Consider the following 24814-nt stretch of genomic DNA (forward strand, 5'->3'; position numbering starts at 1 on the left):
AATTTGACACATCGTAGTGGCGACATCGAAGGGCATCGTCACTTGATTAAAGGCGGGCCGATCACGGAGGCTCTGCAAAACCATGTCAGGAGCAGAAAGCTTGTAATGCCTCCGATCCGGGAGGCAGTGCAAAAGCACGTTGAACTCGGAAAGCTTTTGAATGTTACGCTGGAGGGGAGGGTCAGCACGTCGACCGAGAAGAAAAAGAACAAGAAAATGGCTTTCGCCTTCGAGTTGTCTTAGGCGATTGCATAAGGGACCCTCTGAGTTTTTCCTGTTCAGACAACCTCTATAGCACACCTATTCGGTGTCTTTGACTACGCTGTCGCTCATCTTCACAAATTCAGTCATGCGATGCTACCAATAAGCACTTCACAAAATTCAGAGGGCAGTACTAACATTTAGTAGTCCGAAGTCGCCGACATGGGTCACTGGGGGCAAATAGATACGACCCGTTGAACACAACCACACATTTATACTTCGTCGTTAACGCGGGAGTGTCACGCACTAAGCTTCGCCGAAATTAAGCTTGGGAATGTTCTATTGGAAGCATAAGTTAGTTCGTACGCAATCTGGGAAAGTTCACATGCGCATGCTATGCGCATGTGAACTTTTCTAGATTACGGACGCTATTGCTTCGCGATGAGTTATTGCAGTCATGACAGCAGATGTTTATCCCGCCTCTCCAATCTTGCTTCTGCTCCCTAGGCTGTCTTCTGGCGCTGCTGTTGCACGTGAAATGTTTCAATGCAGTGCATTTTGCTTCGTGGGATACGAGTCAAGCAATTTATTCTCATGGTATCCGCGTTTCTTTTTCTTTTCTTGCCATAGGTTGGGAAATCCACAGCATGAATAGAGGCTTAATACTTGTGTAGCTCATTGTTCGTACACCGGTGCACCGAGCAGACAATGTTGAACCAGCTTCAATGGAAAGCTTCTGAGCTTTCATTTGTGCCAATACAATTAAGTGTAAACGATCACATTAGCAGTTTGTGTTGACAATTAAAAAACGACCGCTTTAATTGATTTGACGTATTTCATCAGGGCTTATAGCTTAGAACACTAGGTTACGTTAAATCCAGTTAACTTGTATATTCAACAGCTAGGGCACACTGTTCATTCAGCTGTGATTAAGCCCTCTTTCGGTCAGTCCAAGAAACGCCTCTGTGAGCATCGTAAGCATAATTATCATCATCTTCAACCTATTCAGTGACCACTTAACTGAGGTTTTCTCTAGCGATCTCCCATTCCCTCTATCCCGCGACAGTTGATTGCACTTTATTCCTGCGACATTTTTAATTTCATCACCTCCACCTAACACTCTGCTGTCATTGACTTCGTTTCTGTTCTCTTGGTATCCATTACGCTGCGCTAACGGCACATCAATCATCGGTCCTTCATATTAGTGACCTGCGCAAGTCCACTTTTTTTCTGATGATGTAAACTAGGATGTCGGCAACGCCTGTTTGTTCCCTTATTTCCTCTACGTATCATTCGGTGTCTTAATGCGGGCCATTTTTTTCTTCCGTCATACATTGCGCGGTACTTCACTTTTTTCTTGAGTTTCCTTGTTATCCTCCAAGTTTTCAGCCCCGTATGTTACTACCAATACTACGAAATTGCACAGGTCGGCAAACTCACTCATGAGTCGACTCACTGAAACTCATTCAGACTCAGATAGGGCCATGAGTCTGACTCTGAGCGAGTCCGGGTAAGTAATCTTTTGGTGTGTTTTAGTCGGGGTGAGTCCAACTGAGGAAAATTTTAGTGAGCCTGAGCCCAGGTGCGTCCAGTTGAGAAACATATTGGTTATAGAGTTCCAACAGGGGAAAGGAACGTTTACTGTTTAATAGACACAGGTTTCAGCCATTGCAGACTTCATCTTCCTCTTCTCTTCTCCGTCGGTTCTTCAGCCGCAGGATCCCTACATCCTCCCGGGCTTTTATTCTCATCCCTCCGTGGATGGTATAGCAGTGTATTCCCAACCGACGCCTCTTCAACTTTGCTTCGTGGTCCTTGATAATATATAGTCTTGAGAATTCCTTGTTGCCTCGCTGTTTTCACGACCAGGTAAGGACCTACAAATGGACACTTTGAGTCCAGACCCTTTCGAACCAGTACCATATCTCCAGGTTCAATTTTGGGCATGGCTGACTGGTGACGTTTGTAAAAGTTCGCCTTCATCGTTTTCCTATATTTCTCTTTCTGTTGCACATCCAAAGGCTTTTCCTTCAGCGTGATTTTCTCAAATATACACAGTTCTTTGTCCGCAGGAAGCCAAGGTGGTTTCTTGAAAACGGCGAAATAGGGGCTACATCCTAAGGCAGCAGTGTGCGACCGGTTATGATGGTTGACAGCAGCTTCCAACGCGCACTTCCACCCGCCTTTGAAGTTGGGGTACAGGGCTATGAACATTTTCACATCTCGAATAATTCTCTCAGCTAGAGAGTTCGCTTCCGGGTGATATGGTGCAGGAAACCGCAGCTCGATACCTCTTGCGGTAGCCCAATGCTGAAGTTTCTCGCTTCGGAACGCCGGTCCGTTGTCTGCAACAATAACGTTGACGTTGCAGAACATGTCCCTCTCTAGAAAAGAGATGACGCAGTTCGCATCCTCCCTTCCAGCTTTGGCAGCCACAAACGGCGTGCATTCGTCCACTGCGACTAGAAAAGCTTGAGTCTTCTTGACGCCCTCACCCTTCTTTTTCAGTTCTGCAAAATCAAGGTGCAGTATTTCAAATGGTGTGTCAGAATACTGTGGAGTTACCATTTTGTTTCCACGAGGCCTAAACTTTGCTTTGCAAATTTGACAGTTGTGGCATGTCTTTACATATTTAGCCACGTCGTCCTTCATGCCCTTCCAAGTAAATCTTTGGGTTAATTTTCTGTACGTTCTTTTGAACCCATCGTGACCTCCAGGCTCAGGGCTGTCATGGTATAGTCGCAGTATTGTAGGTACTGCCGTTTCGGGCACAAGTACCTTGCCATCTTCTATCTTGAGGTCTTCGGAGCCTTCCCACAACTTTATTAGGTTGACTTCTTCAAGGTTATTGTCCCTGGGTACATGGAGTCTTGATAGAGCGTCTGCGTCCTGGTGCTTTTGTCCTGGGCGATGGGCCACTTCAAACGTGTACTGCAGAATCTCAGTGACCCATCTGGCAAGCCGGCCTTTTGGTTGTGTCAATTGCAATATATAAGTCAATGCTTGGTTATCTGTGTGTAGTATAAAGTTTCTTCCCTCAAGATAGCTCCTAAAATATTTGAGTGCCATAACAACTGCCAAGGCTTCTTTTTCTGTGGTAGAATAATTTACTTGAGCCTTCGTAAAGGTATAGGAGAAATATCCTATCACTTGTAGCATTTGTGCGACGGGCTTATTGGTGTCTCTTTGATAAAGAACGGCTCCAGTACCATAATGAGAGGCATCTGTGCACAACTCAAACGGCAAGTTAAAATCCGGCAGCGTAAGTACAGGATCTGCCGAAATAATTTCGACGAGTTCGTTGTAGCAACGCTCGCAATCTTCCGACCACACGAATGGGGTATCCTTTTGCGTAAGGGCTGTCAAACACTTAGTCTTTGTGGCATAATCCTTTATAAACCCTCGGAAGTGCCCGCCAAGGCCCAAGAAGACGCGAAGAGAGTGCAAATTGAATGGCTTGACTAGTGTTTTTATCCGCTGAATGCTCTCTTCCTTGGTGCTTTTAGTCTTTCCGTCAAAGGACCTGCCTAAGAACACAACCGTCCGACAAAAAAATTCGCTCTTCTTAACATTTATTTTAAGTTGTGCTTTACTTAGTGCTCCTAGAACCATTGACAGGTGGGCAATGTGGTCTTCTCTTGATCTTGAATAGACCAGTATATCGTCAACATACACGTTGCAGAATTTTACAAGAAAATCTTTGAGCACCATGTTCATCATTTTCTGGAACCAAGCGCCAGAATTTTTCCACCCAAATGGAAGCCGGTTGTACTCGTAGACGTCGAAAGGCGTGACAAAAGCGGTGAACATCTTAGTTTCTTCTTTCAGAGGTACTTGCCAGTAACCCTTACATAAATCAACCTTGGAGAACCACTTGCATCCTCCCGTCTCGTCAATTATTTCGTCGATTCGGGGCATGGAGAACGGGAACAAGTCAGTTTGCTTGTTAACAAGTCTATAGTCCGTGCACAATCGATAAGACCCGTCTTCTTTTGGCACAATGGTAATCGGTGAAGCAAATGTAGAGGTTGATGGTCTGATAATGCCGGAATCTAACATTCCTTGGAGCTCTTGCTTAAGCCATGCTTTCTTTTCGTGGCTTAGTCCATATGGTTTCTTTCGCACGACACTTTTATCTCGAAGCTCGAAAGGTACTTCAATTACTGTAGTTGCTGGTGGACAGTTCCCAACACACAAAAGCTCAGGAAATGTTGACACAACTTCTTCCGAGCACGTGACTTTCCTGTCTTGAGATGTATGTACGAGGTTGGAATGCTCGGTGGTGATGGCGTCATTCCAAAGAATATTCATTTTAAATAGCTTCATGTCAGGCCTTGACAAAAGGAAATCAAACTCAACTCCTGTAATGACAAGGCTTTTCACCATATGCTCTTGACCTCTGAAATGCACTTTTACGTCCGTCCATTTCTCTAGCTCTCGGCATGTTCCGTCGTAACTTTGGACTCTAACAACTCTTCCTGTGAAAATGAGATTTTTGTCCACTCGCTGCTCGTTGATCAAGCTAACTGATGCTCCAGTGTCCACAATCGCGGACACCTTTCAATTATTTACAGTCATGGGTACGGACAAAATGTTTGATTTCATAAGAAACACCATCTCCGGCAGAATCGGGATTTCCTTGCTAGTAAATTTCCATGTCATGCTGTTGGCTAGTTCACATTCGCCTGGTGTGCAAGATGCCACACTAGTAGTGTAGTTGCCGTATTCGTCAAGTGGCCTCGATTTATGTGTCGCCTCTTGTATTGGAGTCACATCGGACCAGATCTCACATGAGACGTATTTTAAGCAGTGAAGAAGCTCATCTGAAGTTGACGGTGACACATTCTGTACTTGTCTCCGGCACCCTTTTGTCATTGTTTGTATGACTAGTGGCACGATGCATGAATCGGGGAGCGTGTGATCCGCTAGTTGCAGTAAGCGCCTCTTCTCAAAATAGTAGTCCAGCAAATTGCTATCTCCCTGCTTGTAAGAGATAGCTTGATCCCATAAATGAACTGGGTTCATTTGGAAGGCTTGCAAAAAACTCTCTTTCCACGTTTCCCACGAATCTTCAAGGTGGTGCAGGACACGTAGGTCATACCACTTCTTAGCGTTCCCAGACAGGTATGATCGCATGTTTGTTATACGATCTGAGTCATTTACCCAGCTATTCTGTTTGCAGGCAGACTGATAAAGTTCCAGCCGCACATCCGCGCCAGCAGTACTACCATCGAACACATCTGGCTTCACTATATCTTGACGTAGTGCCTTAGCTGTTATTGTCTTCAAAATTGCTTGTTGTTGCTTCATATAGTTGCGCTGTATATCAGTTAGCTGGTCTAATGCTTTTACTATGGCTCTCATCGACGGCGATTGCCTCTCATCTGCATCTCTTTCCGTGTTGCTCGCAATGCTTAGTCCCTTCCACAATTCAAACTCTTCCGCTTTCACGTCGCTTGTTACAGTACCTCTTTCGGTGACGTCGCTCATCGGTGCGTATGCTGTGCTGGTGATGGTATCCGTCATTTCAGTTGTGGTCAGATGCTGCGATGCCTCAACAAAGTCCTCACCCTCCAGCGCGTAGCCCGTGATGATGTGGCGACCGTCCCGTCTAGAGAGGTAGAAATATCCATATTAGGTTGCTGTCGACGACTGCGCCAAATATAAAGTTCCAACAGAAGAAAGGAACGTCTACTGTTTAATAGACACAGGTTTCAGCCATTGCAGACTTCATCTTCCTCTTCTCTTCTCCGTCGGTTCTTCAGCCGCAGGATCCCTACATTGGTGAATCTGAGTACGAGTGAGCCCTAAGCACAAAATATATTTCCTTTTAGTGAGTCCGAGAGGGCTGCACCGTCCATTGCCGACCTATGGTCATATCTACTCATCTTCAGCATTACTATCAGTCTTATATCGGCTTACCATTATACCCAAGTCTATTCACACATGCATCGCACGCATGTGTGGGCAACGCACGAGCGTTCATGCGCCACCTCAATATTTATTGATCAGAGGTGTGAGGCGTGTGCGATGGGGGGGGGGGGGGGGGCGTTGACCTCCCCGTGCAAACTCTTTCACGGGAAGTTCTTGATAATATATCTCGTGTGAGTCGCGTATTTCATAAAACTGTCCTTGCATGATTTAAGCCACTTATAATACGTGTTTGATGGTGCAAGGTCAAAAGGCGCCTCGTAGAGCACCGATTATGTGAGATATTGGCGCTAAAGAACATCGGCACCATGACCGAAAAAGCTAATTTAACGCTAACAGACTCATGAATCGACTCACTCAGATTCACTCAGATACAGGTCAAGCCGTGAGTCTGAGTCTGAGTGAGTCCGGGTGAGTAATATGTTGGTGAGTTTGAGTCCGAGTTAGTCCGGTTGAGAAAACATTTAGTGAGTCTGAGTGAGTCCGATTGACGAAAATTGGTGAGTCTGAGTCCGAGTGAGCCTTCGGAGCAAAATGTATTTCTTCAGTGAGTCTGAGTGAGCTCCAGCTTTTTGGCGACCTATGCGCAATTGTTGTATACATCCCGCTTTAAGAATAGCGGCGAATTGCCTGTCATGACTTAGGAATGGCTATCTCAAGCACTACTCCAGCCCATCATCGGCGAGTTTTGGTTTCATGAGTAGGTTACCCTTTTAATTATTGGTGTCGATGTACATGCTCTCGCACAGGTATGAAAACACTGGTTCCTAATTTTGAGTTCTTCTAAGGACTCAAAACAGCCGAGCACGCAGCACGGTTAAATTTGCAGATACAGGAAAAAATATTTTGATTATCATCTCCTCCGCTTGTGTTTCTTTGGGGTAAGGTGATTGAATTGAATTGAATTTTATTGCTCACATTTTTTAGAAAAAGTTTGCATACACTGTGTGGACCCATAGCCATAGGCTAGTTTGGGTCCAAAAAGAAACATTTTATAATGGCACTTCGGAAAAGTGTAACTAAAAATTTATATAATATCCAACAAAGAAACATTCATCATCAGCCTGTCTACGCCCACTGCAGGGCAAAGGCCTCTCCCATGTTCCGCCAATCAACCCGGTCCTGTGCTTTCTGCTGCCACGTAATACCTGCAAACTTCTTAATCTCATCTACCCACCTAATTTGCTGTCTCCCCCTCACGCGTTTGCCATCTCTTGGAATCCAGTCAGTTACCCTTAATGACCACCGGTTATCCTGCCGACGTGCTACGTGCCCGGCCCATATCCATTTCTTCTTCTTGATTTCAACTATGATGTCCTTAACGCCCGTTTGTTCCCTGACCCACTCTGCTCTCTTCCTGTCTCTTAAGGTTACACCTATCATTTTCCTTTCCATCGCTCGCTGCGTCGTCCTCAATTTAAGTTGAACCCTCTTTGTAAGTCTCCAGGTTTCTGCTCCGTAGGTAAGTACCGGTAAGATGCAGCTGTTATATACCTTCCTCTTCAGGGATAGTGGTAGATTACCATTCATGATTTGATAATGCTTGCCGAATGAGCCCCAACCCATCCTTATTCTTCTAGTTATTTCACTCTCATGGTTCGGCTCCGCGGTTACTACCTGTCCTAAGTAGACGTACTCCTTTAGAAAGAAACATTACAGTACATGTAATAGCCGCACGAAACCTTTGCAACACAAGAAAGAACGAAGAAAGAAAATCACCAACTTACATATTAAAATTAAGACAGTCATCAGACTAAATATGACAGGACATTAATCAATCAGTACATTCTTCTAAATAGTGTTTTTCTAGTGCCTTAGTGAAATTAGAACACGTTTTTATTTCAAAAGGAATAACATTCCAGATTTTAATACCAACGAACTGTAAAAGCCGTTCACCATATACATTGTTACTTCGTGGAATATTTCATTTACCAAAGGTTAGTTGTCTAGTAGAACGAGAAGGTGCGGAAAACATCGAAACATGAAAAGGGTGGTTGTAATTAATAACTGTGTGTACATATTTGGCTAGTTTAAATTGCCATAGCTTGTCGAAGGGCAAAATAAGTAATCGGAAAAACAAAGGTTTGCTGGGGTCGTTATACTTGGAATGAGTAATGATTCTTACAGCCCGTTTTTGAAGTCGTCTAACCGGGTCCAGGTAAGTTGTGTACGTGCCGCCCCAAGACTCAATGCAATATGAGATGTGACAATGAATGAAAGCATAATAAAGTATTCGTAGAGTAGTGGTATTAAAATGTCGAGCCTGAGTAAGTGCATGACACCCTGAGGCTAACTTGGAACACACATTCTGAATCTGCATCTGCCAATGTAAGTTGTTATCTATAGTGACACCAAGATATTTAATTGTGGTCACTTGCTCGATCACAGAATCGTTAATTTTTATGTGCATATCATTAGCATTAATGAATTTCAACCTAGAGTGAAATGTGATGCATTTAGCCTTATCGGTATTTATAGATAGTTTATTATTCGATAACCAATGAGCAACCTTTTCCAATACGACATTGGACTTCGATTCAAGATCACTTAGATTTTTACCTGTTACTATGACACAAGTATCGTCAGCATACATCGGTATGTTAGAAGGCTGTAATATCTGCGGAAGGTCATTAATATACAAGGAAAAGAGCAATGGCCCGAGCACCGAGCCCTGGGGAACACCACTACTCAAGTGGCAAATAGAAGACATGAAATCATTAATTAATACAACCTGTTGACGACCTTTCAGGTAATCTGAAAGAAGTTTGAATATGGTCCCACGGAAACCATAATGTGGTAATTTACTTAGCAGTATTCTGTGGTCTACGGTGTCAAAGGCTTTTTTGATGTCCAGAAAGATAACTGTTACTAATTTATTTTCATTCAATGCTGTGTTTATAACTTGACTAAGGGTCATAACGGCGGTAGAGGTAGAATAATTTGGTCTAAATCCGTGTTGCTGATGGGAGAGCATGTTATACTTCGCAATTAATTTATAGAAACGATTGGCAAGAATTTTTTCGAAGATATTGTTAATTATGCTCAAAACGGAGATTGGCCTGCAGTTTGACGGTTGAGAGTGATCGCCGCTTTTATGTATTGGAATAACTTTTGCGATTTTTAAACAAGATGGGTACATGGCTGCTGTCACAGAATGGTTAAATAGGCGACACAAAACCGGTCCGAGGACGTCTAAATTTTCTTTGAGAAGCCTTACAGTTATCCCATCTAGGCCTGCCAATTTATTCATTGTCATTCCTGACACAATAGATCTGATTTCCTCAAGGTCGATGTCATACATGACAAAAGAATTCGGATTGGAATCTGAGAGACCATGTTCATGGCTAGGTTCCTTGAATTTTTTAGCTAGTGTTGGACCAATGGAGGCGAAGTAAGTGTTAAACGATTCAACCGTATTGGAGTCGATGACATCCGGAAGCACCTTAGACGCGAAGGGTTACCGACAACGTCATTTACAATTTGCCAAAGTTTTTTCGAATTACCATTCGCCTGCTCTATTTGTCGTGCATAATATTCTTTTTTACTCATCCTCATCAAGGCTACTGATTTATTACGCATTGTTTTAAACTGGCGTAAATAAAACTCATTATGCTTGCGCCGTTTCCATTTGTCGTGCCAGTAATCCTTGCTTCTTATGACTTCCAAGATTTCTTTGTTCATCCAGGGACATAATGGGGTTTCCCGTGAATGAACCGAAACTTTTCTGCTGCTTCTTTTGATCGCGTTTTTAAGAAGAGTAATCAAGTTCGAAAATTCGATATTAACGTCATCATGGTATATTTGATTAAAACTAGATCCAAGAAGAATATTTCTTAAAGCCACGTAGTCTATTTTTGTTACAAACCTCGGCACGTCACGTTTTTTATTCTTTAGGCAATCGACAGAGACAAATATGGGGAAATGATCTGTGATAGGCTTATCATAGACTCCGGCACTAATATGTGTCTCGGAATTTGTCAGTGCGTGCTCGATCAATGTAGCAGACGTTGCTGTTATTCGAGTTGGTGTAGTGATGAGGTTGCAAAAGTGATACGATTTGAGCAAGTACATGTAATCATCGTTCGTTGGACTACGGTTATCAATGTTCATATCACCAACAATAACAGCAGATTGTTTGACATTGTTTGTTAGTTGACTCAGAATCATTTCAAGTGTTTCAAGAAAGGAGAGAAAACACGCGTTTGGGGGACGATAAACTACGCCCACTGCAACTGAGGATTCCAACCTGATGAATAGTGATTCAATGGCACGTGTGCTGCATGATAGTGAAGGAAGAATTGTAAATGAATGCTCATTTTTCACAAAAAGAGCAACACCGCCCCCTCGAGAACGAGAGTCACGTGGCTGCGATAGCATTGTGTAATCAGGAATAACAATGTTTTCGTTCCTTTTAGGGGCGAAGCTCCTTAAGGCGGCACCCGTTCGTCCCTCGTAGTCGTAGTAGTGCGTAACCAGTCGCAACGCTAGTACCAGATCTTGACCTCCAAGGTGGTGCCGGTGGGAGATTTTTCCTGTGGGTTGTTGAACAATAAAAAATTCGCAGCGTGCGCGTTAACTAAAAGCCGAATTCTTCTGTCTCTCATTCCCCATTAGCAGCCATTGGCATGTTCCAGTAGGAAACGTTAGTAGAAGTAGAAGTGGAAGTGTTAGCTAAAAGCCGACTTCTTCTGTCTCTCATTCCCATTAGCAGCCATTGTTTACCTCCAAGGTAGTGCCTGGTGAGATTTCTCCTGTGCGTGATTAAACAATAAAAATTTTGTTCAAAACGCCGTTGATTGATGAAATAAACCAACGAAAGACGCCAGATGTTTTCTAAAAGCAAAACGAAAGAACGCCAGATGTTTCTAAAGCAAAACGAAAAGACGCCAGCTGCTTAACGAAAGACGCCAGCTGCTTAACGAAAGACGCCAGATGTTTTCTAAAGCAATATTTTTCTAAACAATGAAAATTCACAGCGTACATGTAAAATTAAAGTGAGCTGCAAGTCGTCATAACTCATCGAACCTTTAGTATAAACGCGACCGATCTCACGTCGGTGATGATGTACTGGGCAGAATTCACGGAAGATTCACGGTTTACCGATGAACCTCCGCAGCTTCGCCCACTCATCATCATTCACTCCGTGGATATGCTGTGATTTTTAGCCAAGTTTCAGTGACAGCGATCACGTCAAGGCGTTGTGGCTGCTGGGCAATAAATGCGAGAAGCTGATCCAGGTTTTTTCTTATGCTGCGAACGTTGCTATGAAATATCGACATGCTTCTGCGAGTGCAATCGTCTTGTTGATTTAGGCGAAGCATTTTGTTTGAACTGGGTACGTGCACTGGGTATAGGCACAAGAGAAATACTTATGCCACACTGCCAAGGTCAGTGATTCGACACATCGTTTTTTTTTTCTTTGCGGGCTCACACAGGCAGTAGTATATATCTGCTCGAAAAAATACTTACAGAGTCCCAGTTTCCACTTTAAGGAAATCTATACATTTATGGCGTTATATATATATATATATATATATATATATATATATATATATATATATATATATATATATATATATATATATATATATATATATATATATATATATATATATATATATATATATATATATATATATATATATATATATATACACATATGGTGGGGTGAAATTCAATGGACCCGGTGGAAAATGCGGTAGAAAAATAGGTCGACAAACGTGCGAAACACAAGTTTTACTAACGTTTCGGCAGGAGGGCCTGCCTTCATCACTCTGACGAAGGCAGGCCCTCCTGCCGAAACGTTAGTAAAACTTGTGTTTCGCACGTTTGTCGACCTGTTTTTCTATGATATATATATATATATATATATATATATATATATATATATATATATATATATATATATATATATATATATATATATATATATATATATATATATATATTTATATATATAAAAGGGAGCAGCGTTCACACTACCGCACAAGCATTGTTCGTTGTCGAATTCTTCGGTAGCTCTTTTGCGCACTCCTTGAAATGGATATATATATATATATATATATATATATATATATATATATATATATATATATCTGTGAACACTGCTCTCTTCCCATCTGCGTCAAAGAATCGAACGCTCGATCACGGAATTTTGAACCGCCACCTACGCAGGAACCATGACATGATGCTTAACCAATTCGCTCATTTTACACGAATTTGAATGTCACTCCGGCTGAGTCATGCTCACAACTGATAGGTCACTTTTACTCTGATTACTGCTTAGTAATTCTCTTATTTGCTGCATTTCTTAGCAAACCTTTGGCACTTTGAGAGTTTCTATCTATCTATCTATCTATCTATCTATCTATCTATCTATCTATCTATCTATCTATCTATCTATCTATCTATCTATCTATCTATCTATCTATCTATCTATCTATCTATCTATCTATCTATCTATCTATCTATCTATCTATCTATCTATCTAGCCGCCTACGTATGGGTGCTCTCATGATTGCCTCTTTAACTTGGTGTAAACCAAAATTGGCAAGGGAAAACAAGAGGATTTCACGAATATGACTGTCGGGTCATACACATGAATAACATGGAAATGCTGTCGCGTACGTCGTCAAACCCTTTCCTCCAGACACGTGTGGAACATACCCGTTTACCATGGCCGCGGTGTACCGGTATGCGCCACAGGTGATTTACAGTTTATATTTCCCCACGAACGGCGAGAACACACATTGGTATTTAAAACGCGAGAGCATTAAGAAAAACCGACATCGGCAGCGTTGACCTCGAATGGAAAGAATAAAAAATTCGGCAGATCCCACGTACCGTGGGAGTCGGTGTTATGCGAAGCATGCGGCGGGAAGGTGACTGGGGCGTAATTTTTTTTACTGAGCGACAAGTTACAAAATGACGCTATAGATCTGTATAAATTTTATACGCACATATATATGTTCAAGAGCCGCATATGTGTCATATAACCAGTTGTTTACGGTTCGGTAACACTGCCAACGGTAAAGTGGGTATTACCAACACCAGAAGCGGTAAGCTGATATGTAGTGCTTATACTTGTCCCTTATGATGGATAACGCACGCACGTTTCACGAGCCCGTATGCATATGTGGAACAATTTCTTGACAGTTCTTGAACAAGGTCATCATCTCCTTGATCAGTGAGCACCAGCAGCTGGTCATGACTTGTTATAGGATCCGGTCGTAATCGCGGTGACGAGGGGTCCACGTGTAGTGAAGTATGAGGTATAGTACAGCTGTTGGAATTCATGGATGCGTCGGTCATTTTGTCGACAAATTGTCTGTCGATAGAGCCGGTGACATCTCGGAACCCGAAGTCACCCTTCGCGTAGGTTAGGTATAGGCCGTCGAGGCTTGTAGGCCAGGATAGTGCTACGTAGACCAACATCAGTGGATGGCGCTTGTCGTATTCGTACACTACCTGGGCGTACGTGGCCTACGTAGCCTAGTCTACAAGGCGGCTGTCAATCAATCTGGCATCATCCTCGGTTAGCATGAGGCCATCGCCCAGCCTCGTAAGAAATGAAGAGGACACTGCGTCGTTCTGGCGGACTAAGTGCACTTTACGGTGCGGTGATGTGGATATCATACGTAACTTTCATTCATGTATTCGTCCGGGATCGAGCAATGCTTCAATATAGCTTGCGGAATCGTAGGAATACAAATCTAATGTATATTAGAGTGCTACAAAAGCGGAGCCAGCACTGGAGCCACAGACTTTAATCTGATATGATGCCTGTATCGTAGGAGTGCACATCGTAGGAATATCACGTATTGTTTATTGCTTTTCTGTAAAATTAGATAGCAAGCACCACAACCACAATTGACGCGTTGCATCGATATTACGCCTGCGTAGGCTGTTTTTTCAAACCAGTTTATAGACCTGGCGTGGCTCTGTGGTAGAATACCTGACTGCCACGCTGAATGCTTGGGTTCGATTCCTGCTGGGATCCTAATTTTCATTCTTTCCATTCGGTCCGGTCAACGCTGCCGATGTTGGTTTTTCTTAACGCTCTCGCATTTAAACTACCAATGTCTGTTCACGCCGTTCCTGGGTAGATATAAACTGTCAATCACCTGTGGCGCATACCCGTAAACCGCGGCCTGTGGTAAACGGGTATGTGCCACACCTGTCCAGTGGAAAGGGTTTGACGACGTACGCGACAGGCTTTTCACGTTATCAATGTAATGACCCGAAAGTCATATTCGTCAAATCCTCTTACCCTCCCATGCAAATTTTGGCCAACACCAAGTTAAGGAGGCGATTATGAGAGCACCCAGACGTAGGCGGCTAGATAGATAGATAGATAGATAGATAGATACGTAGATAGAAACGCTCAAAGTGCCAGAGGTTCGCTAAGAAATGCTTCGCATTTAAAACTAGGATCTCAGCAGGAATAGAACCCAAGAATTCTGTGTGACAATCAGGTATTCTACCACAGAGCCACGCCAGGTCTAGAAACTGCTTTGGAAAAACACCCAATGCAGGCGTAATTTCGGTGCAACATCAATTGTGGTTGTGGTGCTGGGTATATAATTGTGTAACAATGCAACAAACATGTACTCCTACGATACAGGCGTCATGTCAGGTTAACGTCTCTGATTCCAGTGTTGGCTTCGCTTTTATAGCAGTCTAATAAACATAACATTTGTATTCCCATGGTTCAGCAAGCTATAATGAAGCATTGCTCGACCCCGGAAGAATACATTAACGAAAGTTACGTATGATATTCCCATTATTGCACCGTAAAGTGAATTTAGTTTCGATAATACTGACGTATGTACCTAACGTGAGGGCTGACGTTACGTCGCACCATAAGTTAGACTTTGAACGCCAATGTTATGGACGTGCCTGGAAAGCCCAACATGTGCACACAGCTACTACACTTACAAAATCACCTTGATCAACCTCGTAACGCTTGGCTAAAAGCCATAAAATACAGCATAGAAGTACTCGCTGACTGATTCGCATGAAACAGATTCCCAGAAAGCAGGGGATCTGCCGAATTTTCGTTTGGAGCAACAATCCGAAAATGTTTAAAATTAATGTCAGTACTTCTTTAACGAATAGGCCGACTACGTCACGGGACCCTGGAGTGCTCTTCGAAATCGAAACTGCCTCAGGCCCTAACATGCGAGCACATAAATAAACATTCGTCTTGCGCTGGGGCAAATGAGTTTCGTTGCCGTTATTAAGGAGACTGTCGCCACTGATTGGGAGAAAAAAAAAGAGGTTCACAAATTTTCTGTCACCCCTCCTTTAAAACATGGAAACTGCACGTAGTTATACTACGGTCACGTAAAAGCGCGTGCGTTGTTCTTCACTCCCGCGTACAGGAAGCATCGGCAAGCCCAAACAAATTGTGACACTTGCTGGACAAATAAAAACGAAAATTTAAATAAAAAAATAAATTACGACTGTATTCTGATAGCGTTCATGTCAGACCAGACTTTGCGTACAGCAGCCCAAAAAAAAGCATGACGAATGTTCCATTCTTGAAGCAGTTTGCGCATGCGTGTGAGAACGACATTGGTATAAAAGGCAAAGCCGCATGGTCGACAAGTAACAGCGGTTTAACTCTGTGTTGGCAACTATTCGTGCGGCTTCTTCCCGCGGTGGGCACTTCGCGTCTTCCTGCAGATGTACTACGTGGACGACCGATTCACTGATCGAGCATTTGCGTATCGGCATGGCTTGGTGTCTGCGTACCAGGAGCCAGGCCTCATGGTTCTACAAACAGCGCTCTAAGTGAAGGTGAGTTATGCGTTGTAATATTTTCGTTGGAGCATTCGTGTTTCGCTGCAGGTGGCAACGAAGTTTCATTTGTTCAGAGTAAAGTGGTAATACTGAAATTTGACATTAGCACAAAAAGCCTTCAAGAGTAATAACAATTCGTCGGGTTTCACGTGCCAGAACCACAATATGAATATGAGGAACGCGCTTCAGTATAGTAACGGAGAACGGGCCAACAAAAAAGCGGCAGATAGTAACTCTCGCACAGAAAGAAATCTGATGATGAGAGCAGTGCTTTAATAATACGCAGTAGTCCTGTTATTCTTTCATTTATTTGCTCCTGCGAATAATTTGGGACGCTTCTTTCAGCTAGACCGGCTTCCGTCGACACCTAGCATGTTGCCGTCCTATACATCGCAAAGCCTACCGAGTAAGCTAACTAGAGTGCGATACCGTGACATTTGCGCCAACGGCTACAAGAGATGCGTTCAAAGCCTACCGAGTAAGGTAACTTGAGCGCGATACCGTGTTGCGTTCACTTCAGTTTTGGTCGAAGGTAGTCGCGTGTTTGCACTCTTCCTGTTTTCGCGGATTCTGCGAGTTCCACAGCTTAGAAATCAGCGCCGTGACTTTTGTACTGGCGTGGTTTCCTTTATATGGTGCTACATATCTGTTACTACTGCCGATAAATGTAGCCGCACCGTTGGCAAACATTGAAACAATCTAACCGCAGGTTCAGTGCCGTCGACGTTGCCGGCGCTGCGCTTCGAAATGATGTACATGTTTCCCATACTTTCTGAAAAAGGAGACAACCGTGCGAGACCGCATGTAGAAAGCTGATCAGTGGTACACGCGATGTGTGTGATCGATAACTTCCACTTCTTTTGTTTCTGAATGGCGCGCTTGCACAACAACCTGTGTTGAACACTCAGATTTTTGCTTTTTGTGGTATGCTATACTTGTCAGACGTAGCAGTTCGCCCTCTAAATGCGCCCGTTCAGCAATGCAGGAGCGAATAAGTGACGTTACATCGTATAGATTAGCATGCGCACGTTAGCTGAATTATAGACGAAGTCAAGGTCATTTTCGGGTGGTCAGTGGTGCAGCAAATACATGACTGCGTAATATTGTTTCCTTACCAGTAAATTTTGTCCGTGCGGGTACAAGATCTTCTAGATATGTGTTTCCATAAGACCATGAAACGTTTTTCTGCATGGGCGGCCACAGGTATACACTGAAATTTAGAAGACAGCACTTCGGTGTGACTGCGGTCAAAACCTGTTGTTCAAACAAACCCGGGTGTCGCTTTTTTTGTTGTTGTTTTGCAACCACCATACACACCGTACAAGTTCACGTACAAATTGCATTTTCTAAGTAAGAATTTGTGAAATGGCAGGCCTAGTACGTGACGTGCTGCAACACAATTTTAGGCATCTTAATTCACTGATGCTCTCGAGGCATCTTTCGCTTGCATGATATAACTCATGAGAAAGCATGTGCCAACCACGATACGATTGAAGAACGCCGTAGTGGGGACTCCGGGTTAATGTAGGCCCTCCGGGATTTACTTAAATTGCAAGTCCGCCGCGGTGGAGCAGTGGTTATGGTGCTCGGCTGCTGACCCGAAGGTCGCGGGGTCGATCCCGGCCGCGTCGGTCGCATTTCGATGGAGGCGAAGTGGTAGAAGCCCGTGTACTGTGCGATGTCGCTGCACGTTAAGGAACACCAGATGGTCCAAACTTCCGGAGCCCTCCACTACGGCGTCTGTGATAATCGTATCATGTTTTTGGGACGTAAAACCCCAGATATTATTACTATTAAATTGCATCCAGTTCTGAGAACACGGGTGTTCGCATTTCGCCTATCGAAATCTGGCCGCCATCGCCCGGAAACAAAGCCCGCGACCTCGGGCTTAGCAGCGCGACAGCGCGACAGCTTACGCGCTAAGCTACCGCGGCGGTCGTTATTCAGCTTGCATCTCTGCACTTTTATAGCTCGCTCACCTCTGCGACCAATTGAACCCATCCCGCTAATGCGGTACATTCATTAACGCGATGCAGCCGCTTTCTTGTGTTTTTTTAATTGCATAAGTGCGATTAGCGATAACCATTTTGTAGCTCACGGCTGCAGCGAAGTTGAGAGCTCTGTGGCCAACGTAGCGGGGTGCCGGATGCGCGCCGCGCGTTGAGCGAAAACTTTGTACGAACTATTGCGCAGACATGGTGGCAGAAGGCAGATTGCTCAAGCTAATCGTCAACAAAACAGGGCAGGGGGGGGGGGGGGGCATTTCATGCATGCAGTCACGGCCAGGACATCGTCGTGACCGAAAACCGTAAGACCGCACGTGCACATATACCCTCTGATAGCGAGCACCAGGAGTAATCCGCCCTTATCGTGCTGCCGACTGCGATTCCGTTTTGCGGGTAACATTTTTGCGGATGATCTCGCCCACACTTTTCAACAAAACATGAAAAAGTGTTGCTTCAAAAGCGGCGCAGATTGATCGATAGCATTGAGCATCCTTCATGTAGCAAACACACGTGCGGCGCGGCTGACGACTCACTGCTGTCGTCATACGCGATGGGACGGCAGTGAATGATGTGGTGGGGGCTAATACTGCTCCCTTGTAACTAACTTAGGCAAAATTAAATTTCATTGCAGTTGGCCTTCTGATGCACTTAGGATGCATCCCTTTTTTTTCTTTCTAACGATTATTAAAAAAGTAGTCTGCATTAGCGAAATGGGCTCAAAATGTGGTATAGGTATGTTATCGCGAAGAACGCCGCGCGATGCTAGTCGAACCTATTCAGAAAGCTTGGTAAAATCACATCCACGGCCTGCCTGACATTTTCCCGCACCTGTCACTAGTACATGACATTTGTACGTTTTTCGCAAAAAAAAAAATAAAAATCAAGGGAAGTGAATAACGAAAAGACCGGTTGACTAATTCATTGAACATACGGTTGGTTTCAACGGACTCTATCAGCTATATGTACTGGACTAGGCCCTTAGTATCTGCTGATGCTTTATACGCCACATATTGTATATGTACAAAGTGCCTCTGATTATTTTTTATTTTCTTATTCATTTATTTTTCCTAGTTTTCTTTGTGTATTTTTTCAATACTACTATCATGATGATGGGATAGCCGGCTCTAACGTAGCCTACCTTCCCATATTTTTTTTTTCAGATATAAATCTATAAAAAAAAGCTGACCAAAGCCGCGTCAAAGTGCTATCGCGTGTAGTACTGCATAATCGCTCCCATAGTTTCAGAAACAGTGACGTATGGAGCAACAAACCTAATCATTATACCCAATCACTAAACCCAATCAGATACAATACGTGTTGCGCGAGACCAAGCAAATAGCTGCACGACCAGCCTCAAAGGCCATGCTATACAGGGTGTTTAAGCTAAGAAGCACCAAGTATTACAAAAATTAAGCATAGGTGCTACGCGTCCCCAATTAGCGCAGTATTGTTCTGAGCCATATAGAGCACGTCAGAACATTTTTTCCAATCCGCCAAGCTCGGCAATTAACAAAGATTGCTTAATGAACTTTTTAAATAGTAACTCTATAGAAACGTTTTCAATACAGAAGTTGTAGCGCTTGCTCAGGAACATCGAATTTTTCAATCTATGTTAAGATAACTCCCCTGCTTAATTTTTTTCCGGCCTTTCTTTAAAGCGCGCAAATTTTGAAAAATACCACGTGACTGCCGCCAAACACGCGGCGCTTTGTGCCCTAAAATGTAAGTTCAACGAATTATCAACGGCTGCTTCGCGCACGCAGATCGATGGAACAGGTTATCGGTGACTGCGATGAACGTTAAGCGACAAAATGAGCATACCGTTTCAACAACAAAAAAAGATTCTTCGAGGAAAAATTTGGCAGATCCCACGTACCGTGGGAATCAATGTTATGCGAAGCATGCGCGGGATGGTGACTGTGGCGTAATTTTGATATTGAGCGAAACGTTGCGGAATGACGCCAGAGAAATATGGAAGTGGTGTACGCGCACTCATATGTTGAAGAGTCGCATATCAATTATAAAGCCAGTTGTTTACAGTTGCGTAGCGATGGCAACAGACACATGGGTGTTACCAACACTAGAGGCGGTAAGCTGATTTGTAGTGCTTATATTATTGAATACTGGATAGCACGAATCCGTACAGGGCAAAGAAGGAACACAGGCGCACAGGGCAGGCATAACTCGCAACTAAGCTTCATTCAGGAAAGTTTCCCTAGATATATACACAGCCGCATGGCACGCGCAGGGGCACTGCACGTACGGTACAGTCACAGTTACAGTTGTAATGCTTATATTTGCCGTTATGAAGGAGAACGCACGCACATACGGAGAACGAACGACGTACGCACGATCCCGCGTGCATGTGTGGAAGGGGTTCTTGACAGTTCTTGATCAAGGTCATCATCAAAGTGACCAGTGAGCCCGAGCAGCTGCACCGGACTTGTTAATCGGATCCGTTCGTGATCACGGTTACGAGGGGTCTAAGTGTGCTGGAGTGCGAAGTATAGTGCAGATGGTGGAAATCCTGGATGCCTCTTACGATGAAATCATCTATGATGCATCCTGTCGTGGACGTGGCAGCGAGGCTTTTGAAGCCCTCTCCACATACAATCCGTCTTTCACGCAGTATAGAGACCAAGCATTTTTGCGTCCTGATAAATCAGCGTTGAAGACACCGGTAATGATTAGAGGCCTGGTTCTCTCAGCACGAATATTGTAGGAAGCATTGGCGCCGGTTTTTGCGTAATCCACATGGTCCACGTTGCGGACCACGAGTACGAGTGGATGGTGGTTGAGCGTCTTCCAGTGTTGCTCTTTCTTCAGTTTCCGCACTTTCCTTGCGTCCGCCGCGTTGGTGTAGCGGTTAAGGTGCTCGGCTGCTGACCCGAAGGTCGCGCGGTTCGATCCCGGCCGCGGCAGTCGCATTTCGATACAGGCAAAATTCTAGATGCCCGTGTTCTGTGCGATCTCGGTACACGTTAAAGAATACCCAATGCTCAAAATTTCCGGAGCCATTCGCTACGGCGTCTCTCACATCATATCGTGGTTTTCGGACATAAAACCCCGACAATTACTATTATTATCGCTTTCCTTGCGTCTGTATCACCTCCCTCTGTATCATCTGTGGCACATACCCGCACAACATTAACTCTGGTTTACGGGTATGTGCCACACGTGACTGAGAGAAAGGGTTTCATGACGTACGCGACAGGTATTTTGCGTTATTCATGTCATGACCAGTGAATCGTGTTCGTCATACACTGATCCCCTGCTAGGCCAATTTTGGTATATTACAAGTTGTACAGACGACCAGGAGAGCGCCAGGCGGCTAGATAGATAGATAGATAGATAGATAGATAGATAGATAGATAGATAGATAGATAGATAGATAGATAGATAGATAGATAGATAGATAGATAGATAGATAGATAGATAGATAGATAGATAGATAGATAGATAGATAGATAGATAGATAGATAGATAGATAGATAGATAGATAGATAGATAGATAGATAGATAGATAGATAGATAGATAGATAGATAGATAGATAGATAGATAGATAGATAGATAGATAGATAGATAGATAGATAGATAGAAACGGCCAAAGTGCCTGAGGTTCGCTAAGAAATGCTTCGCAATTAAAAGCGGCAGCCACGGAGCAAATGCCACATGAGACCGTAGGCAGCATTTGATGCAGCGTAGGAATTTTTTTTTCTTTTCGCACCAATGAACACACGCATTGGAAGACGAAGAACGAAAACAGCGCTAAACACGGGACGAGAAGAGGACAGAAACACCGCGCCGTGTCCCCTTCTCGTCCCGTGTTTAGTGCTGTTTTCGTTCTTCGTCTACCATGCAGCACCAACCAGCCCAAGCAAGCACTTTGTTAAACAGGCATTGGAAGGGGCGAGGGTGACAGCGCGATGAAGGACCGAGCTAAGATTCACTCACACGTTGCGGCCGCTCTTTCGTAGACTTTTAGATGCGAAGCATCTTATGGCGGAGTTCAAACTGGTGGTGGTGGTGTGCGGTGTGACCACCCTTACTGCGCATGCGCAAACACTCTCCACACACCTCCTCGTCACTCCCCCTCTGAAACGCGGGCTCGACATGCCGAAACGCTGCTTCGAATCGCCTCATGGTCCCCTTTAGCGGGAGATGGTGTGATTTTTTTCTTTAGACGGTACGCCCCTATCATCATTTAGCGTCCATCGCAATCACCGGTTGCCTGCTCCATCGAGCTTCGTGCGCGGAGCAGCCTTTGATAATTTGTTCAACTTACATTTGAGGGTCCTAAAAGCGTGGTACTTTTTAACATTCGAGCGCTTTAAAGAAAGGCCAGAAAAAAATTAAGCAGGGGAGTTAGCATAGATTAAACAAGCGCTACAACTTTTGTATTGAAAATTTTTCTCTAGAGCTACTATTTAAAAAGTTCATTAAGCAATCTTTGTCAATTACCGAGCTTGGCAGACTTGAAAAATATTCTGACATGCGCTATATGCATACCCAGGAATTCGGGACATCGCTTATAGTGTACCGTTTTTCACACCACGTGGCGTACGGACCTTCAACGTTCAAAATGCGCTTACGGCAAGCGATGACGCTTGCCGTAAACGCACGAATTGAGAACACGACAATACATAACAAAAAAAGCACGATGACGACATCCGCTACAACCAGCGAGCACGAACCTCAGTCGCCGACAGATAACCGCAACGCATGCAACGAGCGGCCGGTTGGGCTGCTCGACTGTGAATCAGCAGTACTGTTGCAATGAAAGGGTGCACACGTATACAACTCGCTTGGCTGTACTTGGTGACGACGAACTCTCGAAAGAGAGCGCTGCCCTTCCTCTCATCCCCTGCCTCTCCAAAATATTTCGGCCAATGATGTTGTTGGCTCCAACGGGTTTCTTAAAAGAAAGCAAGACCGTCCTTTAGCGCTGCTGCTTTTGTAAATGTGAAAAAGCTAACTTCCAGAAAATAATGCAAGCTTGGGACATATAGTGACGACGATCGCGGGTTTCCGAATGTGCAGAGAGTCTTGACGTCCCTAATTTTTGTTGGCGTGGATTTATCGAATCGACATTTCGCACTATTACGTGAAGACGCCTGGCCGTGTTATATTCGCTGCCACAGATATTTTTCTTTAAAACTCAATAAGAAGCAGAAGGAAAGGAAGAATACCTTTGCAAGCAGAATAGTGTTGGATGATCTTCTTAAAAAGAATGGTTTTAATAAAATAGCTTTAGTTTCAACAGCGCGCTTTTTGTTTCTAAATAACATAACTAAAGACGTCGGAAAGCACCGACTTCATTATACGCATGACACACTACACAGGCCGCGTTTTTCTCTCTGTTAAGTGTTGGTGAAGGAGTAATGAGACAGATTAGATTACTATAACGTATCGAGAAACCCGCGTTGTTTGACTGCCTATGCTGGTCTGCAGAAATGTTGGAGGTCGCGGCTTGGAACCTCGCTCCTGCGGCCAGCTTTATTCGGGACAGAATAGCGCGTTCTATATTAAATGCGAAGCATTTCTTAGCGAACCTCTGGCACTTTGAGCGTTTCTATCTACGTATCTATCTATCTATCTATCTAGCCGCCTACGTCTGGGTGCTCTCATGGTCGCCTCCTTAACTTGGTGTAGCCCAAAATTTGCATGGGAGGGTAAGATGATTTGACGAATATGACTGCCGGGTCATGACATGAATAACGTTAAAATCCTGTCGTGCACGTCGTCAAACCCTTTCCACTAGACACGTGTGGCACATACCCGTTTACCACGGGCCGCGGTGTACGGGTATGCGCCACAGGTGATTGACAGTTTATATCTACCCAGGAACGGCGAGAACAGACATTGGTCTCTTAAATGCTAGAGCGTTAAGGAAAACCAACATCGGGAGCGTTGACTCAACGAATGGAAAGAGTGAAAATTAGGATCCCAGCAGGAATCGAACCCAAGCATTCTGCGTGGCAATCAAGTATTCTACCACTGAGCCACGCCAGGTCTATAAACTGGTTTGGAAAAACAGCCTACGCAGGCGTAATAACGGTGCAACGTCAATTGTGGTTGTGGTGCTGGCTATCTAATTTTACAAAAAATCGGCAGATCCCGCGTACCGTGGGAGTCGATGTTATGCGAAGCATGCGGCGGGTAGGTTACTGTGGCGTAACTTTTTTTACTGAGCGACACGTTACAAAATGATGCTAAAGATTTGTATAAATTTTATACACACACATATATATGTTGAAGAGCCGCATATGTGTTATATAACCAGTCGTTTACGGTTGGGTAACGCTGCCAATGGCAACGTGGGTATTACCAACACCGGAAGCGGTAAGCTGATATGTAGTGCTTATACGTGTCCCGAGAACGCACACACGTTTCACGAACCTGTGTGCATGTGTGCAAGCAGTTCTTGACAGTTCTTGAACAAGGGCATCATCACCGTGAATAGTGAGCACCAGCAGCTGGTCATGACTTGTTATAGGATCCGGTCGTGATCGTGGTGACGAGGGGTCCATGTGTAGTGAAGTATGTCGTATAGTAGAGCTGTTGGAATTCGTGGATGCCTCGGTCATTTCGTCGACAAATTGTCTGTCGACAGAGCCAGCGACATGTCGGAACCTGAAGCCACCCTGAAGCCACCGTGCGCAGGGTTCCCCTTCAGGGGGGGGGGGGGGCGAAGGTTCGTTGCAGCGCCCCCCCCCCTCCCAATTATGTCAATGTATGGCGCTGACGTTGCGCCCCCTCCGTGTCGCAGCGCCCCCCTCCCTATTATCTCAATGTGGGGGGCTGACTTTGCGCCCCCCCTCTTAGGTTAAAAGGGGGGGCAGCCGACCCCCCGGCGCCCCTGTGCGCACGC

General features: G+C 44.4%; 1 long non-coding RNA gene across 1 annotated transcript in view; it reads left to right on the forward strand.

Moving 5' to 3' along the window:
* Nucleotides 1-15677: 15677 nt before the first annotated feature.
* The window catches only part of LOC119388730 (uncharacterized), a 31727-nt gene continuing 22590 nt past the window's right edge, over nucleotides 15678-24814 (forward strand). Inside the window, exon 1 of the long non-coding RNA XR_005182811.2 lies at nucleotides 15678-15933. This is a non-coding gene — a long non-coding RNA (uncharacterized LOC119388730). The remainder of the gene's footprint in view (nucleotides 15934-24814) is intronic.

Source organism: Rhipicephalus sanguineus, chromosome 4 (genome assembly GCF_013339695.2).
Source record: "Rhipicephalus sanguineus isolate Rsan-2018 chromosome 4, BIME_Rsan_1.4, whole genome shotgun sequence".
Taxonomy (NCBI): Eukaryota; Metazoa; Arthropoda; class Arachnida; order Ixodida; family Ixodidae; genus Rhipicephalus; species Rhipicephalus sanguineus.